The following is a 24,105-nucleotide window of genomic DNA, read 5'->3' on the forward strand; positions in this document are numbered from 1 at the left end:
AAGGAAGACAATGTAAACCAGGGGGCTAATACTCCAAAATAGGTTTTAAAATAAAATAAAGTTTACTGGCCGGGAGCAGTGACTCATGCCTGTAATCCCAGCACTTTGGGAGACCGAGGTGGGCAGATCACTTGAGGTCAGTAGTTCAAGACCAGCCTGGCCAACACGGTGAAACCCTGTCACTACTAAAAATTAAAAAAATAATATGGGGCATGGCAGGAGAATCCCTTGAACCTGGAGGCAGAGGTTGCAGTGAGCCAAGATCACACCACTGTACTCCAACCTTGGTGGCAGACTGAGACTCCATCTCAAAAAAATAAATAAATAAATGAATAAATAAATTAACTTATCAGTATTCAATTACAAATGCTAAATATGTTTGCAATGGAATATTTAAAAATAAAATTAGAAGAAATGTACATTGATAGTTTCATCCAAAGATTAAGTCACACACACACAAAAATACTCCATAGACAACTTAAATGAGAATAAAACCAAACTAAAAACTTAGCATCTTTGTCTTTTCCAAAGTGGCTACTTGTTCAGCTCCAGCTCAGAAGAGCATTCTCTTTGCTAGCTCAGTTCCCAGGCTTTGGAGAGATCATGTGGGGAGGGAAGAAACAAAGTATTAGTAAAAAGATGAGGAGTACTTTCTGGTGGGAAAAAGAGACAGGTGAGGGGTTTGGGCTGGAAGCAGAAGTGGCATGGGAGAAATTGCAGAGGGAATGTGAGAAAACACTATTCCAGGTTACAGAGTGGATCGGTTTTAACATTTTTGAAGAAAGGGGAGCTACTTTTTATTTACTTTGAAGTCTCAGACTGCTTTCTTCGACAGCACACAGTGATTGCTAAACTTACGCCACCTGGTGCTTCCACCATCCTTCTTCGCTCCCAGTGTGGGGTGATATTCTTGAAAGATAATCCAGAAGGACTTCTCACCCCTGCCAGCCATTCCCCTATATTCTCCACTAAGGCACTAAAAGTTAGTGCCACCACGTCCTAACCAGGACAGAAACAAGGAAGAAAAAAACCCAGGATCAGTCATTTTGACAAGAATGGATTCAGTAAAATCTGGGTGGGAAATGATATTTTTCCTGTTGGATATATTTTATAACTGTAGGTTATATGTTGCTTTTTAAAACACACAACTTCTAAATTACACTGGCTACACCTGACCTCTATTAACCCCTGGAAGCTTTACATATATTTTCTCAGTCCCTTTATGAAGAAGTGTTATAAGTTGGTGTCTGTCCTTTATTTCAAATAAGGAGAATGATGTTGATAAAGTTCACCCACTTAAATCCACATGGTGGATGGAAAAAAGCCACGGCCTTTATTAATAAAGAAAGCCTGTGTGGCCCTTATCCAACGTGGACAATTACCTCCTCTCTCTTTCTCTTTACTTCTCCCTGGAGGTTTAATGGGATAAGCCACTGTCTGCTTTCTAAGAGGGCTACCTGCTGTCACAGAATCCCCAATCGTTATCACCGAAGTACATTGATGGTGTTTTGAGATGCCGTGTACTTGATATTTTCCTTTTCAGTCTAGTAAGCCCTTTGGGATCTTTCAAGATAAAACCATTTCATAAATGTAGCTGTGTTACAGAGTAAAATGCTTTATAGGGGACTTCAAGGAAATTACATTAGCCTATGCCTCTCTTTTATGGAGCTCCACCATTTAGATGGCTTTATTAATACAGAGCAGGCCCGCTATGGATTTATGAGATCTCAGTGATCTTCACTCCTTTTTCTCTTTGGCCTGTGTTCCTGTTCCAATGTTTGAGGGTCATATTGTACAAATCCAGAGTCATGGCATTGAGCACACAAAGCGACTCGGGGGGTCTCAAAAGCCCGCAGCTCCACCGGGCCTGGTGTTCCCTGTGTGAACAGCGGCGTGTGGGACTCCCACAAAGGAGCCGCTGATGTTGCATTGCTGAGTCCAACTGTGAGAGCAGGCTGGGGGTCTCTGTTCTCCGACCTGGCTTTCCAGTGCCCTTGCCATTGCTCCCGTAGGAACATGAGCACAGGGCTTCAGAAGTCAGGCAGGAAAATGCTGTTCCTCTGGGCTTCCCACCTCAAGGGGAAATGGGTACCTCATGCATGTCACTAACACATACAGAGTAATCATCTAGCTTTACGGACTGCTTACTGTGCACTGGGAATTGTACCAGGTGTTCAGGATTTAGGGGGCAAATAAAAAGCAGATATGAACTCTGTCCCCATGGAGCATGCTTACTATTGGGGAAGTCAGGTTTAAATAAATCATTATAAAATTCGTTATATAATTACAGTTATATAAGGGGAAGACAGACTATGAGAAAATGTAAGAGGAAACAGACTCACCTAAAACGTGAAGTTAGAGGGGAGTGTGTGAGGATGTGATGGGGTGAAACCATAGGACACAGGGGACAGGGATCATGTAAGAGGTATTGAGAAAGGATATTCCTTGCTGGTACTTTCTTTCCAGTTATTTCTTTTATTTTCTTTTTCTTTTTTTTTTTTTTTTTTGAGATGGAGTTTCACTCTTGTCACCCAGGCTGGAGTGCAAATGTGCGTTCTTGGCTCACCACAACCTCTGCCTCTCAGGTTCAAGCGACTCTCCTGTCTCAGCCTCCCGAGTAGCTGGGATTACAGGTGCCTGCCACCACATCTGGCAATTTTTTTTGTATTTTTAGTAGAGATGGGGTTTCACCATGTTGGCCAGGCTGGTCTCGAACTCCTGACCTCAAGTGATCCACCCGCCTCAGCCTCCCAAAGTGCTGGGATTACAGGTGTGAGCTATCATACCAAGCCTATTTCTTTAACATTATACATGTTGGCTACAGGGATAAAGATCAGAAAGTTTTAGGTGTTGCTAGAAAAATACACAAATGATCATTTGTTAATTACAAGTAACTTTTACAAAAGAAAGAAAAATAATTACACATTTTCCTAAATTATTATTTTGCTTATATATCATTTCCCTAATCTAATTTTTAAAAGATATGTGTCTTGGGTTTTAGGTCATTAGTGACCATTAGTAAATGAAATTATTAAAAGTTTAAGTTTGTTTCTATTTCACATGTCTTGCATTTCACAGCGAATCAAGTTCAGTACTGTTACAAGATACTGACACCTTGAGATCTGAAAAACCAAAAAATATAATGAAACAACCAGTTTTCAGAAATGAAACGTGGACAGAAGAATCATCACTGGGTGTATTGCTTGAGCTTCACGACTTCCTTGCCCTGGCCAGGGTTCAGAGTTTCACCTGCATCTTTGTGAGATTCTCTTCTAGATCTTCCTAACCCCAACTCCTGTCCGTCTTTGGCCTTATGAGTTGCGTGCATCCTATCCCTTCTCATGGACCCAATCTCTCCTAATTTGCTTTGATGAATTTTGCAACCAAAGGCACAGGCATCTGTATCAGTTACCTATTCCTGCCGTACCAAATTACTACAAACCTTGTGGCAAAAAAACAATAGTGATTTATTCTCTCATACCTCTGGAGGCCAGAAGACCTAAATCAAGGTGTCAGCAGGACCAGGCTTTTTTGGAAGTCTCTAGAAAAGGATCCTTCGTTGCTTCATCCATCTCCTGGTGGATCTGGGAATCCTTGGCTTGGTGCCATACTGCTGTAATTTCTGCCTCTATGGTCATATCACCCTCTCCCCTGTGTATCTGTTTTCCTCTATGACTCTTACAAGGCCACTTGAAATTCAATTTAGGATACACTCAGATAATCCAGGATTATTTGATCTCAAGATCCTCAACTTAATTACCTCCGCAAAGACTGTTTCCAAATAAGCTCACATTCACTGGTCCCTCGGATTTGACATGCGTGTCTTCCAGCGGGCCACATGTCATAGCATCCATGTTATTTTACCATGGATTTACACCCAGGAAAGGGGTGTTCCCCAGGGCTTCCATTAAACTAGGGTTTCTCTACCTTGGCACTATTGATGTTTGGGGCCAGATAATTCTTTGTGGTGGAGGCTGTCTAGTGCATTGCAGGAGGCTGAAAAGCATCACTGACCTCTACCCACTAGATGCCAATGGCAGCCCCCCCATCCCAGCTGTGACAACCAAAAGTCTCTAGACTTTGCCTTTTATTCTCTGCAGAGGCAAAATCACCCCCAGTCGAGAACCAAAGACAGGATCAATTAGCACAGTACCATAGACCAGTTTGTTCTCATTCCTGGCTGTATGTTGGAATAGCATGGGTAACTTTGAAAAATACTGAGAATAGAGTCCATCCTAGAGGATCTAATTTAGTTAGTCTGGGGTAAGGCCCAAGTATCAGTAGTGTTTTTTTTTTTTTTTTTTTTTTTAAGTCCCCTGCTTATTCTTATGGACAAAAGACTGTGAATTGCTGATAAAGACAGTAGGGGCTTCATAACAGTTTGTTCAATTGCAGCAAGCTCATTTCAACTCTTTTGCAAATCATTTGGGGCCTTCATTTTATTATGTATTGAGATTTACCCAGTGGAAAGAAGCCTAAAGAAAAGAAGAACATGTTACTTCCTTTCTCTTCTCCGCTTCCTCAGAACCATACGTTAGTGACGTTTCCTTTTCCAAGGATGGCCTCTGAGGTGGGCACCTGGGAAAAAGAAGGGCAGCTATAAGCCAAAGGCCTGGGTGTTAGGCCTGGCTACTCCGTCTCCTCATTGACTTGTGGTGGGAAGTCCCATTTCATCTCTGGGCCTTGGTGTCCTTGTGGGGAAGGTGGAATGTGAGCTGGGATGAAGCCTGAGTTGGATTCAGCAGCTCTGTGCTGGCGACAGCTCAGGGGATGTGGGGAGGCAGTGGCAGTTGCAGAGTCATGTGGCTAGTGATAGATCCATAGAAATGGAGCATCTGCTTTGGCCTCAACTGTAGCTCACGGGAGTCATTGCCAAGGCAGAATCCAATGTGGAACGTTCCGGCAATGAAAAAACTATCCATATTTTGTATTACCCTTTTAAACCCTCCAAATCACAATATAAAACAGAAATATGTGTACTAAAAACGATTTGTATGGAATTCTTCCTAGAATTAAAAATCACAATAGACTTGTTTATGTTAATAATGATTATTTTTTTAAAAGATTAAAGAAACATTACGACTTTGCTATGGACAAATGAAAGACAAAACCTTCTCTATGATGTGCTTATACAAAGAACTTCCCCCAAAACATATCAGAAATGAGCCTCCGTGAGACTTGGGTGCGCATTGCACTTTGTTTCTGCTTTGCACATTCTTGTGATTACTGTACCTGCTATATTGAAATGGAAACTCAAGGTGCCATTTTGTGAAACCCAGAAAGTGAAAAAAGATTGTTCTTGAGATTGAGTGGAGAGCTTTTGCCTGTGATTATGCCATGCTTTGCACTGGGCATATTTATAGACACTGTCCTTTTTCACTTTCTCTCCAGCTTCCCACATCTCCCCTTGGCTCCAGACTCTTATTTCTAAACACCCACTCAAGGTTTCCACTGTAGAATTTAACAGGCACTCATCTCTTTCCCATGTCATCTCCCATACCTGTCCTCCCATTATCAAGACAAATAGGTACACCACAAACCACCATCCTCAAGCCCAAACCATAGAAATCCTCCTTGAATCCTTTCTCCCAATTTCCACAAACAGTTCAGCAGCAACTGTCAATTATATCATCAATATATGTCCCTTATCCTACTGCTTCTCATCATCTCATCTCAACCATACCCACCCATGCTATGACTCTCTCTCTCATCTCTCACCTGAACCACGGCAGAGGCTCCCTTCTGATCTCCCTGCTCCTGAATTTGCCCTCCCTACTGGCATTCTTGATCCATCATCCAGAGAATGTTTTTGAAACATAAATAGGATTGCATCACCTTACTGCTCAAAACTCTTCAATAGAATCTAAAATGGTATAGCCACTCTGGAAAACAGTTTAGCAATGTTTTTTTTTCTTAAGTCAAACAAAACATGCAGTTATATAACCCAGACATTGCACTTTTGGGCGAATTCATCTCAGAGAAAGAAAACTTCCATTAAAAGAAAAATCAGTACACAATTGTGCATAGCTGCCTTACTCATAAATGCTAAAACTGGAAGCGAACCAGATGTCTTTCAGCAACTAGATAGTTAAAAACAACAACAACAACCGTGTGGTACATCCATGCCATGCAATACTACTCAGAGATATAAAACAACTTACAAACTTACATAGCAAATAGAACCTTTGCAGGTGGAATGTGGATTAATCAGCTGACCTTAACATAAGAAGAGGCGCCTAACTTTCCCAGGTGAACACAATGCAATCACAAGGGTCCTGAAAAGTAGAAACACAGGTGGAAAAGAGTGCAAAGGAGCTGTAACGACTCAGAAAATGGCTGGAGAGATGCAACTTTTGTGGCTTTGGAGACGAAGGAAGGGGCTGTGAGCCTCTAGAAACTGGGAGAGGGAAGAAAGTAGATTCTCCCTTGGGCCTCAGAAAGGAATCAAAGCCATCCAGACATACATGGATTGCTTTAAGCCACAAAGTTTGTTGTAAATTGTTACAGAAGAAACAGAAAACTAATACAGGAGACAAAACATCATTTCCCAGTGCCCCCCCCCTCAAAAATCACCATGCAAGTTTGAGTGAAATGAATGTCCGTTAATTACATTGCCATCACCAATGCTTTCCTGTGTCTGTCATCTTTTTAAACAAAACATGACTTTGAAATGTATAAAAGAGTTGGAAGGTAAACATGAATTGTAAAGTAGAGGCTTTCCAAATAACAGGGGAAATTTTCTTGTTGTGTATGTGCCATAACTGTGAAAGATAATTATTTATATCCAAAAGGGGAATGTCAGGTATTGGTTACAGCTGTCAGATCATGAACACTGCTGGGGAAGCCTTGTTCCTCGCCAAAATACTGTCTGATGTAGACTTCAGCAACACTGCAGAACATTGTACATTTGATCTTCAGTCTTCTCTTTTTGCACCAGGAAAACCTTGGGGGTAGATTTCATTGGTTCATAACCACTTTAACATCTTCCCAGGCGGAAGGTTCCATTCATACCTCAGGCTGAGTACACCTAAGATGTGCTCGTTCACCCAGGTGAATGCACTTGAAGGCCTTCAGGCAGGGCATGCATTGCATTGTTGGCCCCAAGTTAACCATCTCTCCTTCCTGCTTTTCACCTGACTGCTACTGGTCCCTAAAGACAATGGAGCCTGTGACCTGTGGCTGGTGACTCCTGGGTCAAGTGACTCCTAAACGGATGTTTTGAACTTAGACTTCTCTACAGAGCTTCAGACCTGGCTATCTGATGCCTGTTTAATATCTCCATGTGTGAATCCCTTGACCACTCAACTTGACCACGCCTAACATTGTACTCATTGTCTTCCTCTCAAGCCCTCTCCTCCCCTACTGCGTTTTCCATCTTGGTGAACCATTCTATCAAATCATCAAATTGTTGAGGATAATTTGCTACATTTCTATCCAGTCCATCTCCCTGACACTGGACCATCACTAGGCCCTTTCCATTATGCCTTCTAAATTTTTCTTCACTGCAGCCTCTCCTTTCTCTCCCTACTGCCTCTGCTGAAATTCATGCTTAAATGGGGGAATTTAAGTCAGCTCATATTTATCAAGCATGAACGATATATCAGATACTCTTTTAAGTACTTTTATGTGAAGCATCTCAGCTATTCCTCCCAGGAAAATTGTTAAGTAGGTATTCAAGTTATTGTCATTTTTAGAAGCAGAGGTTGGTGCTAAGAGAGGTCAAGAATCTTTTCCAAGATCTGACAGCCAGAAATGGGTAGAATTGGGATTTTAGGTTAGGTATGGCACACAGCAGATTCTGAGTACTTAGTTACTAATCTGTGAGTTTACTAAGAGAAAGACAGAGCTGTGGTCCCTCAACCACCTCTGCCACCTCTCAGACAAGTGTGAATATCTTAGGCCAGGTAGATTAAGAACAAAGTGAAGAGGAGTCTTCCACTGGACTCCTTTTGTCTTGCCTTATGAAGAAATAAACATTGACAAAATTATGAGTGCACATTTTCCAGCTATCGTGTCTCCAAAAGAAGCAATAACTAGTCATAGTGGAAACAGTTCAAGAAATATTAATTGTAGTAACTAATACTAGAGATCGTTTATTAAATGCTCATCATTGGCCAGGCATTTCCTAGGCAATTTCTAGATACTATCCCACTTAATGCATATAACATCCTTGTGGGAAAATAAAACTCAGGAAACTTAGGGAATTTGTAAATATCACATTAATAAGTGATTACACATACAAACCTTTCTAAGTCCAAGCTGCTGTTCTTAATCACCAAAGTATACTGCCCTGCACATTTGTTCAGCACAGAGGGTGGATTCAGAAGATAGCAGGCGGGGCATGTACATGTTATGGGTACTCGGGAGGCCCACGACTTCTCTAAATTTTATTTGTAAAGAGGGCATGCTATTGCCAACGTACTAGTGGCCTTTATCTATCTTGAATTTCCAATATCTGACATTGTTGACTTGAAAATTTGTTTAGTTAGCAAAAAGTGGTGTGATTCCACTGACCCCAACCCTGCCAGGATTGCCATGTCTGGAAGGAAAATGTACTTATTTCTTCGGATTAGTTTTACATAAAATAATTACCAGAAACTTCTGTTTGTCCCCCAAAGAAAGACCAATATCTCCCGATTTTCCTTGCAGCTAGATTTCATCATATGGTCAACAGTTGGCCAAGAAGATATGAGGAGAGGTGGTAGATGCAACTTTCCACTTGTGTATTTCAAGAGAAGGAATATGGTTCCCCTTTCCCCTTCCCCACTGACTGGGATAAGATGTGGATGTGGTGGTGAGTTGCCTGGGGCCATGAGGACACAGGCTATATTCCACAAATGCCACAAAATACGAGGGAAGCCAGGTTTTAAAGATTCAGCTTCCTATACATCTCTCAGACAGATTTATGTCTCTCCATCCCTGCCTCCACTTCGTCTCTAAGTGACACAGTGGGGCCACCACGTCAATCTAGAACTGCTCCTGCCTGAATCATCACTTGAGAGAGTAATATGCATCTATCTTATTGAAGCCACTGACATTTGAATCTTTACTATGGCATCCAAACCCATATCTTAACTAATAGAAATCCACTGAGACACAAGCTATTGAAAAAGTACTTTTTAAAGCTCATTCTATGCAAACTTTCCAGTGTGAAAGAACCTGCCACATTCTAGGGTTAGAAAGAGATTTGACTTGACTCTGCTCAACATAAGCATCTGGTAAGGGATTGGGTAAAAATGAAATCAGAGAAGTCATCAGGGGCTGGGTCATGAAGGACAGGCTCTGCTGTGTTAAAGAAAATGGACTTAAACCTGGGGGTAATGACGATCCAAGAGGAGTTCCAAAGGGTGTGGAAGGATACACCTGAGCTTGAAAATAATCCTTCAGCTGCCATTTGGAGCAAGGCTCTGATGTGTTAAAGAAAATGGACTTAAACCTGGGGATATGGATGATCCATGAGGCGTTCCAAAGGGTGTGACAGGATACACCTGAGCTTGAAAATAATCCTTCATCTGCCATTTGGAACAAGGCTCTGATGTGTTAAAGAAAACGGACTTAAACCTGGGGATAAGGATGATACATCAGGAGTTCCAAAGGGTGGGGCAGGATACATCTGAGCTTGAAAATAATCCTTCAGCTGCCATTTGGAGCAGAAATTAGAGAGTAAAGACTAGAATTAGGAAGAAAAGTTTGCAAGCAAGAGATAATGGTGGTTTAGATCTAGGATGAAGATGAGGACAGAGAGAAGCAAATCTGTCAAGAGAGAAGTAGAAGGTTAAATGATGAAGACCTGCCTGACTGGTGGATAGGTGAGAGAAGCCTGCAGAAATACCAAGAATCATGCCCATGTTTGTGGTTTTGGCAACAGCACGGTGAGTAGCACCCTTGATTTGCTAAAATAAAAAGCATACAGTGGAAAAAATGTTTGGGGCTGGGTTGAGGGTGGAGGTTCATGGGGAGATTGAGTTTAACTTTGCACTTGTGTAGTTTGATGAGCTATGGGACATCCAAGAGGCAGTGTCTAGTACACAGAGTTAAAAAAAGAATAAATCCAAGACTGAATGTCAGTGATGACACAGACTTTTGCATATTTCATAGTAGTATTTGATTATGCTAGGTGGAGGACACACCTAAGGCATTCTTTGTCTCTATATTTACACTGCAAGCCCCTCCTGGAGAAGATGTTTTCCACTTCTTCCTTGTGTGGCATTTGTGAGCAGAGCTTGCCTTAGATTCAGGGTGAATGATAGGAATACAGTGGCTGCTTGTGATGGAGAGAATCCCAGCAATGACTAAATGCTGTGTCTTCTAGTGCAGTTTCCTTCAAAGTTTATTTTTCTCTAATGCAATTGTATCTGGTTTTTGTCCTCCGACTTTATTCATAGCACCTAACACAGTGACTGACTCACAGCAGGTGACAAATAAAAACAAAAATGAATGCATGTTGAATGAACTGCCACCTGTATATGCTTTAAAATCTAGCTACTTAGAAACTGCAGGCCAAAAATGTTTTTGATGAAAGCATGCATCACTACACCCAGTAGGGTTAACCAGACAACCCATAATCATAAACTAAATGGATAATTATGAAGCAAAAGTATTAATCATTTATAAGTAAAAAGCAAGTACAGGCATTAAAATCCAGGATCTACTCGACTCTGATAATGTACCAATAACATCCTTCTTGAATGTTTTAGGAATTCTGGAAATCTATCTTTCCAAGCGCCTGATGGTGATTTTTCTCCTTTGCCAAACAGTGTGAGGCAGGCATCTTGCTTAATTAAATAGCAAATTAAAATCATAAATAAACTCTAGGACTGCTTGGAAAAAGAATCTGGCAGTTCCTCAAGAGGTTAAAAATAGAGTTGCTGATAACCTAGGAATTCTACTCCTAGGTAGATGCACATCCACACCAAAACTTATAGGCACATTTTCATAGCAACATTATTCAAAATCACCTAAAAGTGGAAACAACTAAAATGTCCATCGAGCAATGAATGGATAAACAAATGTTATATATCCACGCAATGGAGTATTATTTGGCAGTGCAAAGACTGAAGTACTGATGCATGCAATGACAGGGATGAACCTTTAAAACACTATCCTAAGTGAAAGAAGGCAGGCACAAAAGGTCAGATATGATATTCAGTTTCTATAAAATGTTCATAAAAGAAAATGAGACAGAGAATGAGATTTTTTGGCCGCCAGGAGGTGAGGATGTAATGGTGGAAAATGAGGTATCACTCAGGGATAGTGTGTTTTTTTCCAGGAGATTTAAAAAAAAAAAATTCTAAAATTCATTGTGGCGATGGTTGCACAATTCTGTGAATAGACTGAAAACCATGGAGCTGTACACTTTAAAGGAGTGAATAGTATGGTATGTGAATTATATCTCAATAAAGCTGTTGTTTAAAAAAAAAAAACTCTAAGAACAAGGGCTCATTTGGTACATTAATGGACATTGGTAGCCTTCAGACATAGGCAGCAAAAAAATTCTTTGGAAGAGTACACCATCATAAGTGCTTGGTGACTCTGGATCAGTTATTTCAACTTGTGAAGTCCTGGCTTCCTCTCTTGTAGGACAGAACTGCAGCAGATGCTGTTGGTGTGCATTCAAATCCTTGTGCGTCACCAGAGGCTTTCTGGAAGCCCCTGTATCTCAGTATCTGAGGGCTTTCTGTAGCCACCGGAACATACTTGGCTCCTTCCTTTCCACGTGGTGAACTGGAAGTTCCGGGAAGTTGACTTCCCTGAAAGCAGCTCTGAACTAATTACAAACAGGAGTCGGAGGAGCAATACCCAGCTTCCTCGCCGACTGTGTGTTACAACTCAGAGGTATGTTCTACCCTATCCCCAGATATGTCAAGGAGGGTGGCATCCCAGGTGCCCACAGAGACAACCCGCCTTTCAATGCATCCTTGTGTTGGCTTCCTTGCTTTCCCTAGCTAACTTTCTTCATCCGTACCAGTGCTTCTTGGCATTACCTCCCAAATAAACTACCTGAGCACATAAATGTCTGAGTCTGCTTCTGAAGGAGACCAACCTGAAATAAGGGATAATCGGAGTGCCTTCCTCTTAGGTCTGTTGGAAGGAAGAAATAAAATACTACATGGAGAGCGTTTCAGCACTATGTCTGGCCACTTAATAAATGTTACCTATTATCATCATTATTATTATTATTGTTATTACTAAAAACAAATAATTCACTGGAATTGTTTATCAGATCTCGGCCCATCTGGAAGCCTGTCTTGGCTTTCCTACATATGTGAGACATGCCAAGCTGGTATGGTGCTTATTATTTCACCACTGAGCACCCAGTTCATTATTTTCCATCCAATTGACTCCAGGTTTTCAAAGACTTTATCTAGCAAACTGCACAGATTAAGTAATAATTTATTTTCTCACCCATGTTTTATTAATCAAAGGCACATATAACTGCCAATCAGAGCTGCTGATCAGAATTAAATTACTAAGTTCACCATGCAGAGCTAATATCACTTCAGTCAAAAGCAAAACATCTTGACGTTTTTGTTTGTGAAGCTTTCTCACTTGTAAAAGTAAGATTAGATTAGATTTTCTGAAATATTTAAAATAGCTTGCAGACCTTCATTGCCACAATCAGGGTCTCCTAAGACCTAGAAACCCCATGTTGGCCATTGGTGATCTAATAAACCAAAATTCATTAAGAAGTATGTCTGCTTTTGCTATAAAAATTAGAGCAATAAAATCTTTATGGCCATATTTGCCAATAACCTTTCTGTATATGATGAGAAAATAAAGGATAAATGGATATTTAGTAATGTATTTTTTATCTTGACCTTTTCACAATGAAATATCCACAAATCTAAGAGAGGCTGGATTACACTAAGATGCTAGCCCACGCCAGGTTTCCTGCTATAATATCAAGAGATCATAGTCTATGAGGAAAAAGGAGAAAGAAATAAGCAGTTTGGAAGAGTACAGCAAAGGGGATATCTAATTCTCTATTGCTTAAAACAAATGGCACTTGCTGGCAGTATGTTCACAAGCAGATGTGCTGAGTGCATTTGCTTAGCCTTCTGAATTTACTCTCCCTTCTATACCCTGCTCTGTCCTTGGGCAGAGCACCTGGCAGCCTTGTCTTCTGGTTTCCAGCTGGCTTCAGTAAATTAGAAGCACTAGTGAGGAATCAGAGGTGGAGGGAGAACAAGACAGGGTGTCAGGTCTCCTGGTTTCCTTCCTAAGGCTTCATACAGATCAGCATCTTGTGGCACCAGAGAGTAGAGAACGGAGGACAGTGGATCTGGAGGGGCCAGTGGGCTACAGTTGGCCCACCAGGATTCCTAACATGTAAAATAAATACCAAAAAGTTCACAGGGTTTGTATGAGAATTGAATCATCTGATCCACAGAAAATTGACCACACTGCCTAGCATGTAATAAGTAAACAGATATTAGCTACTGTTATTATATTCAAGGATCTGAAGAAAAGTTATGGTTACTCTCTGCTTTGTGAATAGCAACAAGCCCTGTTTCTCCTATTGTGGGGATCTGAACTCATATTAGAGCCATCACTGCTCTAGGCAAGAGGATAACTTACCTGCCTGAACGCTGACCAACACTCATTGAAAGCCTAGTATTAACCAGGGACTGTAGTAATTACTTTTCAAGTGTCGTCTCAGCTTTGCATAGTAGAAATACCATAGCCAATGAGGTTTATCAGAGGTGCAATGATTATTCATTGAAAACTCAGGCCAGCAGGAGTAAGAAACCTGCCCACGCTCAGATGGTACATGATAGGTAGAAGTGGCATTTGAACTCAGGCCCACGAGCTTCTCAGGCAGCACCCACATTCTCCTGTTTACAAGAGACCAGTTCTTCAAAGTGAATCCTGAGCCACTTGATGGGCAAGGAATCAGGTTGTCTGAGTGTGGAAAAATGTCTACGCATTTATCATTGTCAAAACTCCTTTCGAGAAAATGTGCAGTAATTGTACATTTAATTCAGCCCCAGCACAACACAATGTTCCAGTGAAGTGTACAGCCAAGTGACATGTGTTGAGATGACGACCCTGTTGGGAGGGAGTCTTGTAAACCTCGCACTAAAGAAAACACATGCAATGGTTTGTGGGCCTCATCTCTTTGTGGCAGCTCTGTGGCTCCTGGGAAGGAAATGGAACACTTAGGAAGACATACTGAGCCTCCTGGTTCCCATGGGTGTACGATACCTGAGCCAGGGTGTGAATTTATGTCCTTGAATATTCATCAAAATCCCCAGGGGGAGACAGTTATGGACATCAGAGCAAGCCTGGGTCCATGATGAACAGACCCTCTCTTTGGCGTTCCCTGGGCCTCCCTGCACTTGAGTCAAGCCTGGAAGAGTTGTGGGGAGCACATGGCAGCCCTGTAGATGCTGGCAGTAAGGGAACTTCTGCTTGGGTATCTCAACAAAATAGGACTCATTGCCACGGACTGAGCTCATGCAGCGGTCTCACATAAGAACCTAAATGTGGTTCTTTTACATAATGCTTGCCAGCGTGCCCAACGCCCTCAAGGTGAGCTGTGTCCTGGGCTTGGGAGGAGATGAAAAGTCCTTTCCTACTTCAGTCTTACCCATGCAAATAGCTGAATATCAGGACCCACTGCTTGTATCTATACCTCCAGCTCAGGATAGAACAACTTGTAGGAAGCAGATATCAGTTGATATTTGTTGGCCAGGCACAGTGGCTGACTTGTAATCCCAGCACTTTGGGAGGCTGAGGCGGGTGGATCACGAGGTCAGGAGATGGAGAGATCGAGACCATCTCGGCTAACACGGTGAAACCCCATCTTTACTAAAAATACAAAAAAATTAGCCAGGCGTGGTGGCGGGCGCCTGTAGTCCCAGCTACTCAGGAGGCTGAGGCAGGAGAATGGCATGAACCTGGGAGGCGGAGCTTGCAGTGAACTGAGATTGCGCCACTGTACTCCAGCCTGGGCGACAGAGCAAGACTCCATCTCGGAAAAAAAAAAAATTGGTATTTGTTTCTGAATCAATGAAAAGCCACTTCTTCTTTGAGAGCACAGGCAGTCTTTCCTCTCCAGAGGCTGGGATGGGGTGAGGGATATGGGGGAAGGAGATACCCTCCTTGCCAGCTTACAGTCTCACAATGATTCCACTGACTTTTGTAGGGGACAAAATCCTCACACATGTACACAAGCACACATACACTTGCACACCCCCCAAAACATGACCATTCTGACCTGTGCCGTCACTCCCTGGCCATTTAAGAGTGAGCCAAGGGAAGGTATCTGAGCTGAACTGGACCAATAAAATTATTCTTGAGGATGTGAAATTCAGGACACAGAAATATGGTGATGGGCAACATCTAAGCTGAAGCATATCAGTTGGAGAGTTCCGGATTCACATATTGCAGTGCCCAGACAGGTCTGGTTTCCTTCTTTTTATGATCAGGTGCTCCTTTGTGTCCATGTGCATACAACTCTCTCACTGCTGTGGGTTTCACTGCCCACCACCTACCACCACCAACAAAAAAGATATGTGGGAGTTCTAACTCTCAGTGACTTTATTTGGAGATAGGGTCTTTACAGAGGTAATCAAATTAAAATAGGGTCATGGGTAGACCTTAATCCAGTATCACTGGTATCCTGTATTAGTCCATTTTCACACTGCTGATAAAGACATATCTGAGACTGGGTAATTTATAACGAAAAAGGTGTTTAATGGACTCACAGTTCCACGTGGCTGGAGAGGCCTCACAATCATGGTGGAAGGTGAAAGGCACATCTTACATTTGGCAGCAAGTGAAAAAGAATGAGAATCAAGCAAAAAGGGAGACCCCTTATAAAACCATCAGATCTCATGAGACTTACTACCACAAGAACAGTATGGGGGAAACCACCCCCATGATTCAATTATCTCCCACCAGTCCCTCCCATAACACATGGGACTTATGGGAGCTACAATTCAAGATGAGATTTGGGTGGAGACACAGCCAAACCATACCATGTCCTTACAAAAAAAATGGGAGATTTGGACTCAGAGGCAGACATAGACACGGGAGACTGGCATGTGAAGGGAAGGGAGAGACTGGGATGATGCAGCTAAAAACTAAGGAATGCCAAAGGTTTCTAGCAAACCTCCAAAAGCTAAGAGAGGCATGAACAGATTCCCCTCACAGCCCTCAGAAGAAACCAGCCCTACCTACACCTTGACCTTAGACTTCCAGCCTCCAGAACAGATTGACAGGAAATTTCTTTTGTTTAAGCCACCCAGTTTGTGGCACTTTGTTATAGGAGCCCTAGCGAACTAAGACACACCCCAACAATCTTCTTTCTTCCCTTTCCTTACCTGCTTGATACTAATCATAGTGAATTCCTTTCGCTTGCAACCAAGAGAAACCTAACAGATACCCCAAATAAACCACAGTGAACATAGATTCTGATTTCAAATGAAGCATCCAATTGGTCAGGATCCTGAACTCAGGATCCTGGCTTTTGTCAACCACTATAAGATTCATTTTGAATTTGTAAAGCAAAGCAACTTATAATTAACACCAAGAGGCTGTAACACAGAAACCAAGGAGATGCCCTTAGACCAAAGAGGCAGTAACTAGAGAACGTTCTTTTTCAGATAGAATGGGTTGAGAAAAACAATCTGCTGTAAAAAAAAAAAAAAAACAACAAAAAACAGGTTTCATTTCTCTGACTGTTGCTAGCACAAATGGCGGAAAACAAAGAAGCTCTTAAAGGCAAATAAGTTGGTTTTTGTCTCACCCTGTATCATAGGAAAGATCATTATAAAAAACAAAGGCATGCATTGAAATATTGACCCTATTAAGAACTGTCAGGCGACCCCCATTTAGGAGTTGAATTGTGTCCCCTAAAAGAAACGTCCAACTCCTAACCCCTAGTGTCTGCAAAAGTGACTTTATTTGGCAATAGAATCTGTGCACATGTAATCAAGTTAAGATGAAGCCGTTAGAGTGGGCCTATTCCAGTATGAGTGGGGTCCATATAAGAAGAAAATGCAGTGTGAAGACAGAGACATGGGGAGAACACCATGTGAGGAACAAGGCAGAGATTGCAGTGATTTAGCTACAAGCCAAGGAACACCTGGGGCTACCAGAACCTAAAAGAGGTGAGGCCAAATCCCCACCTAGACACTCTGAAGGTAGCGTGGCCCTTGCCAGCACTTTGATTTCAGAGTCCTAGCTTCCAGAGCTGTGAGACAAGTACTTTCTGTTTTAAGTCACCCAGTTTGTGGTACTTTTTTATGTCAGTCCTAAGAAACTAATTCATCCCCTTACTCAAAATATCTCTTTGGGTTGTGAGGAGGTTTACGCAGGGTAATGCCAAAGATTTGAAAACTCTCTCACAACGCAGAGTTAAAAGATGTTTACAGTAACTGAATTTTCTATAGTAAGTTTGAAAGTGCTATTACCTACAAGACCTGGATAGGATACATATCATGAAAGTAAGTAAATGTTGTCCTTCCTTCTGGTCCTCATTAAAATGTGTTCAGTAAATTGATGTCAAAATAACTAATACTCTACAATCATACTTGAACATGGGTTACATTCAAACCAGGAAGACTAGTTATATGGTACCTTTTGGTGTGTTTGTAATAAAGGTTCTGCTTTTGAGTGGTGTAAAGAAAGCAACTAAGAGAAAATATAAAAACAAGGCATTCTAAACAACATTTTGAAAGTGACTAGTAGCAGAGTTTGCATTAGGCTGTGTCCTGGAACAACTCTGTTCTTAGAATAAAAATAAAAGATTGTCATTTTGGTTGGTTGAAGAAGTCTTCCTTCACTTTCCAGCAAAGATTCTTATGCCTTTGATCTTTTGATTGTTCCCAAATAATGATGTGTTTGTTCTAAAAATAATTCTTCTTCAAGGAAGAAACAGAAATGTATTTTTTGGGACTATGTTGAAGAGAGCAAACTGAACTCTAAAAGGGGGAAAAAGAGAAATCTATTGAAGGCATGCCATGTGTTAAATTTACTGCTGATGTTCCAAGAAAATCTTCCCCTAATATTTTTAGACTGAGATTAATGTATTTGCAGACAATTTTAGAATATAAAGAATCCTAAACTGAACATCTGCTTTATTGTCTTGGTCCTAGAGTCAACCTTGTGGCTTAAAAATTTAGAAAGCAGATTTGGGGGAGTAAATACATAATTTTGGCTTATCCAAAGAATTTACTCAGGTGCTTTGGGAATCAAAATGGTTTTTCCTTTCTTTGTTTTGATAGATTAATGTTAGAGTTACTGGCTTTATTAAGCATTGTATGACAATGTCTTTCAATGTCCATTAAAGAATGCTTAGTAGAGTAAATGTTAAATTACCATGTTACATCTCCATAAATACATGTGAAGTCCATATGAATGCCAAATGAATTCAATATGGTCATTTCTATTACAATAAATGCCAAGTGAATTCAGAGCGATGAGGCACTTAAAATGTCACACACTCCCAACTAGTTCCATCATGAATTCATTACTCCCGGTGACACTCATTCTTGTCAGGGTTTCCACTGTAAATACTACTTTCAGCAGTTTATCATAAAATTCCACTTGAGGAATTGATTCTCATTGGAAATATGGAAGATAAACTCTAAGCCTCGAAAGTAACATCAAAATAACTCGACTGTAGTGGGATTCCCACCCCTGCTCCCAAACTTGCAAGCTTAATATTTGAATAAAATATCTAGTTACGGTTTTTGATATTTTATATCAAAGAAAATTTCAATGTGATAAGTTTCCTCCTAGAACAAAGAGTTCTTTTAAAATGTCTCTTTGTAAAATTTACTTAATTTTGTACCCTTCTTATTAATTGAGGCAGATGTGTCAAAATTACAGGCAATAAGCAAATGGGAAAACTGAAACATCATAGTAAGATAATTATTTTAGTCAACACAGAAGCATGGATAATATCTGATTTCATGATCTAATATTTCCATTTTTCCAGTATTATCCAAAAATATCCACTTTGCAACTATAATTTTTTTAATTCTGAAACTTTATACTCTTGACCATCACCTCCTGGGTACATACTGTTGGTCACTCTTCCATAAGAAATAGGTAGATAGACGGAATAAACACAGAAAGAAAGCTGAAGAAATACAAATTGCCAATTGATGCATTTGACAGCCAAGCAGGTAGTAGGAATAACCACCTACTCTGGCTGAGGTGTGATCCATCCCTTAATAATGCATTCTCCCTTAATAACCCTCCTGACCAACTGCTGTGTTCAGTTGAGAGATCAACAATCCCATAAAGGAGTCCACCAAAGCCCACTACAGACACATAGTATTGATAAACACGTTGACTAGTAATCTGTTTTCCATCAGGTTAAGCAATGCCTCTGCAAGTCATTCCAGAAGCTGGAGGATGTCATAAAACCAAATCCCATAAATGGGACTCCAAATTAGGGCCCATCCACAGTCTGTTAATCATGCTGGACAAAGAGAGGTGAGGTTTGCCTTGCATTCTCAGTTCTCGTAACACAATTCTCCTGATCTCTAATGACAGTAATGAATTACATAATGGCTGAGTAATGAATTGGGTTATTTCCTAAGGCTGGAGATCAAGAGACATTAAATACTTAGTCTCAAGGGGACTCAGTTTATAAAGGGCTATTTGAGTGCATTCACTGCAGTGGAAGCAAGACCTGAATAAGATGCCAAGGACAACATTGCCTGGGCCCTCTTTCTTGACAGGTTGCAGAGTCAGCTGAAGGTGCTAATTGCAAAAGATGCAAGAAAATGTGAAGTTACCTCAATGATATGGCAGGTCGATCACTTGACAAAGAAAACTAACTCATTATTAAGGGCATTTTGTCTTGTTTCCATCTAGCATCAAGGCACTAGCTTGAGAGACATCTGTGTAATTGATTGCAGCAGTCCAAATTCTATCTCAATTGATATAGCCTGAAGGGCAAGGCCAGGTTATATTTCTTTGTTCCCCACAGTGTCTTGGACATAATAAGTGCTCAATAAATATTTGATTGACTTGATAGGGGCTGGTGGTTTTATCCACAGATATTGCATCAGACATACATTGCCTGATAAAAGCCAACTCATCAGTCAGAGCCTCTTGTGGAAGGAAGAAAGGGCCTATTTCACCCAGAAAGGAATTTCAGGGTCTTATGCCAATAATCACACCTTTTGTCATGAATTCTTTTTCTATTTGAGTCGTATAAACTTTCACTATTGGATGCTTAGGTTTATATACGAAAAGAAAAAATCATTCACAGGGATTTCAGTCATTTTGCCAAAATTATACTTTCACAGTCTATCCTGCAAAGGGTACATTATGGGAACTGATCTAGTCAATACTATCATATCTGGCTCATGATGCTAAAGCAATATATAACACATAAATATGGAAAAAAGAAATTGTGCCTTTCTTTTCTATGCATGAGAAAAAAAGTCTGCAACAAAGACAATTAGAATGGAAGAATGGAAGCTCAGTAAGTGGGAGATGACAATAATTGTAAATACTAAACTCTCAAATCAATTATGTAATTAAATGTATATGATTCCAAAGTGCAATTAGTCATGCACCGTAAGATTTTCTGGACACATATTGATAGTGCTAAGGCAGAGTTGTCATATTAAAATGGGAATCAATTAGCTCGTTCTTAGTTAGGCATACAAATAAACTCAGCTTTTCCAAAGAGGTAATCAAGGATACTGGCTAGAGCACAGACTCTGAAGTTAAACAGAACTGAGTACGAATCCAAGCATCACCGCATTATAGCTCAGCAACTTTGAGCATTTGTACCTAGAGACAATGCAGGGTCATGGCAAGAGGCTGGATCTATTGGGAAACCTGAATTCCAATCTCACCATTGTAACTCATCAACTCTGTGACCTTGAGCACATCACATGTTCTCTTTAAACTTCAATTTCACATCTTTACAATGAGGTTATTTGACTTCTTCTTGGGCATCTTCCTTGTTTTACTGTTGTTATCTATTCCAGGCCAGTGCACATATAGCATGGTTCACATTAGCCACATCACAGGACCCATCCCATCATAAAGAGAGCAAATTGCCAAGTAGGGCATGCCCTAGAATGCAGACCCATGAAGTACTTCTCCACCTAAATGACACATCCACTCAGAAAGCCAACTCTGACCCTCTTCCTTTAGGTTAAATCCTCTGGCGTGTGTTATAGTCTGTATTTCTATTATCAGAGCACGTATAACAGGATAGTTTTAAATGCCGACATAAAAAGGAAAATGATTAAAATTTACCACCTTCATACTGGCACAAGGTTAAATATAAAGACCAGGGAAAGAGAGTGCAAAATAGATCACACATATTGGTTATTTGATTTATGTCTGCAGTTCAGTGACGGAAAGGGTGATCTTCTCAATAAATTGTGTGGCAGCAACTGGAAAAATTATACATCTTGACCTCTACCTCACACCATACACGAAATTAGTTTAAGATGAAAATTAATCATGAAACCTATGAAGATCAAGCTTTTAGAAAACCTAGTGGAGAATGTCCATGACCTTGGGGTATGTAAATATTTCTTAAACAGGACACAAGAAGCAATAACTCTAATAGGAAAAATAAATAATTAGCCTTCATTAAAATACAGAACATCTGTTTATCAAATGATACCATTAAGAAAGTGAAAGACAAGACACAAAGGGAAGAGACTTGTAATTCATGCATCTGACAAAGACTTATATTCAGGATATATGAAGAACTCCTTGAATTACCACTGAGGGAAGTTTCTTTTAAATGGAAGAGAACTGTTACATTCTGGAGAACAACTTGCTGGGTATGCATATAAGTGTTTGAGATTGGAACTCAATCAGAGAGCAAGAATATAGAATACTCATACCATGTAACAGCCCCCACATACTGGGTAGAAAATCAAGAGGAGAGATGGGAACAGGGATGGAAAAAGAAAACTTGGAGATAGTTAGAGATAGAGAGCGAGGTACAAGCAACAAAAGAAAATAGGCCTGGTGCCTGGAGGACATTTAAGAATAGCCATGTTTAATATTCCACTGGGAGTTGATACAATCTCCAAATACAACTTTCTAGAATTTCAATAAAGTGTGCTGTCCACACAATGCTTTCGAAGAAAAGGGAAGGGCTATTTTTCTACACGTGGATTGTGCAATGTAAAGATGATGAAGCAAAACAACAAAACAAGCAGACGCTGATCTTAGAGCTAGGAGGGAATCTTTGGTAGTGAGCACCCACCCCTGTGAAATTCCAGAAATGTCACAGATATCACTGAGCATTCTCAAGGCATGCAACAGAGTTTTAGTCCAATTCTATCTAGATTTCACGGAATGGGAGATCCCAGTTGGCATGCAGTTAACGTATTTTCATTGATCTCTCCCAACTAAAACATTAAATTCTTTGAGAGCAAACTATATATAGGAGCCCCAAAATATTCAATGGATCATGAATGAATAAACAAATGAATGTGGATGAATGGAATTTAGGCATTTTGTTCACTCTGGTCAGCTTTCAGAGCTTCCTGATCACTTTTTTTTTTTTCCAATCTCTCATTTTACTGATGTCTTTTCATTTGACCATTTTCCTATCATTTGCCAGAAGTTCCCAGTCATATGCTTATTGTATTGTCCATCTACAAAGCAACATTTCAGCCCAAATGTGCACCTTCTCTATTTGGGGATGAGTTACACTATAGCATACAGTGATTCAAACACATTTGCAAAATAATTACCCCTCTTTCATAACTGAGGCTTTTATCTGAATAAATGTTTCCCTAATAAAGCTTGCAGCTGGGTTGAGTTTGAGAAATACAACAATTAGGAGTCATGGGACAAGAGCTCAAAAAAGGGTTCCCTTTAAACACGAGCATTTGCTTCCTACATCTCTGATTAGTAGGAACAAGGCCTGTATGTGCCTGCCAACATAGCACTGATTGCTAATCAAGTGGCCATGGTATGTGTGAGCAAAAGAAAATTAGAAAACAAACGTAGACGCTGATTAGTTTTCTACAAACATCTTTAAAGATATATGAAGCAGGAACCAGCTAAGGTGAAGCAGGTAAGAAGAATCCAGCTCTTCTTACTTTGCCAACTTTACCTGAACCAAATATGGAAGTAAAAAAGAAACTATGGAACAAGGCATCAAACTGACTGCAAAACCCAGATGAATCTAGGGAGTAATTAGTAATGACAACAGCAACAACCACAATCAAAACTGCTAAGGTTTGTACTCAACCCTACCACCTAGCAAAACAGTGATGTTCATTAACTCATTCTGGTGTCGTAATTACTCTTTGAGGTGACTGTTAATTTTTGCCGTCTCCATTTTACAGGTGGAAAAACTGAGATTCTGCAAGGGAATAATTTGCTCAAGGTAACGTATTCAAGTGATGGAACCAGGATTTATAATGATGTCTTCCTCTCCATATTTCAGACTTTGCATTTGACCTATTGATATGGTTTGGCTGTGTCCCCAATCCAAATCTTATCTTGAATTAATAATTCCCACATGCTGTGGGAGGGACCTGGTGGGAAATAATTGAATCATGGGGGCACTTCCCCCATACTGTTCTCATGGTAGTGAATAAGTCTCACGAGATCTAATGGTTTTACAAGGGGAAACCCCTTTAATTTGGTTCTCATTCTCCCTTGTCTGCTGCCATGTGAGACATGACTTTGCTCCTCTTTTCCTTCCACCATGATTGTGAGGGCTATCCATTAAACCTCCTTTTCCTTATCAATTACCCAGTCTAGGGTATGTCTTTATCAGCAGCGTGAAAACGTGCTAATATACCTATAGTGGAAAGAAATATATATGAACAAGCCAAGGGGTGATAAATATTATCGACAATATTATAAGCAGCATTAGAGAAATAGGTTTAAAAAATACAGAGATTCAAGGATGTAGGGGTAACCTTTGCAGCTAATGGGAACCGGTGAGGTGAAAGGACTTCTTAAAAACATCCATTCTGGAGAAGACAGCAAACAACCACACTAATAGAAGATACCCACTGTTAACATTCAAGTTTTACATTTGCTTTAGTTGGAATATCAAACCCATACTTGAAAGAGTGTACTTGGGGATCTCACCTGAGTATTCACTTTAGTTATGTGCGTAATTATTCACTGTTCTGT

General features: G+C 40.5%; 1 protein-coding gene and 1 long non-coding RNA gene across 2 annotated transcripts in view; one reads left to right on the forward strand and one right to left on the reverse strand.

Moving 5' to 3' along the window:
- The window catches only part of LOC105546783, a 36,081-nt gene extending 23,285 nt beyond the window's left edge, over positions 1-12,796 (forward strand). The window contains exons 2-3 of the long non-coding RNA XR_001007141.1: positions 11,270-11,377; positions 11,581-12,796. This is a non-coding gene — a long non-coding RNA (uncharacterized LOC105546783). The remainder of the gene's footprint in view (positions 1-11,269; positions 11,378-11,580) is intronic.
- LOC105546816 overlaps positions 1-24,105 on the reverse strand; it is a 540,685-nt gene that overhangs the window by 190,342 nt on the left and 326,238 nt on the right. The gene's annotated exons all lie outside the window — the stretch shown is intronic.

Source organism: Mandrillus leucophaeus, unplaced genomic scaffold, assembly GCF_000951045.1.
Source record: "Mandrillus leucophaeus isolate KB7577 unplaced genomic scaffold, Mleu.le_1.0 Scaffold37, whole genome shotgun sequence".
NCBI classification, from domain to species: Eukaryota; Metazoa; Chordata; class Mammalia; order Primates; family Cercopithecidae; genus Mandrillus; species Mandrillus leucophaeus.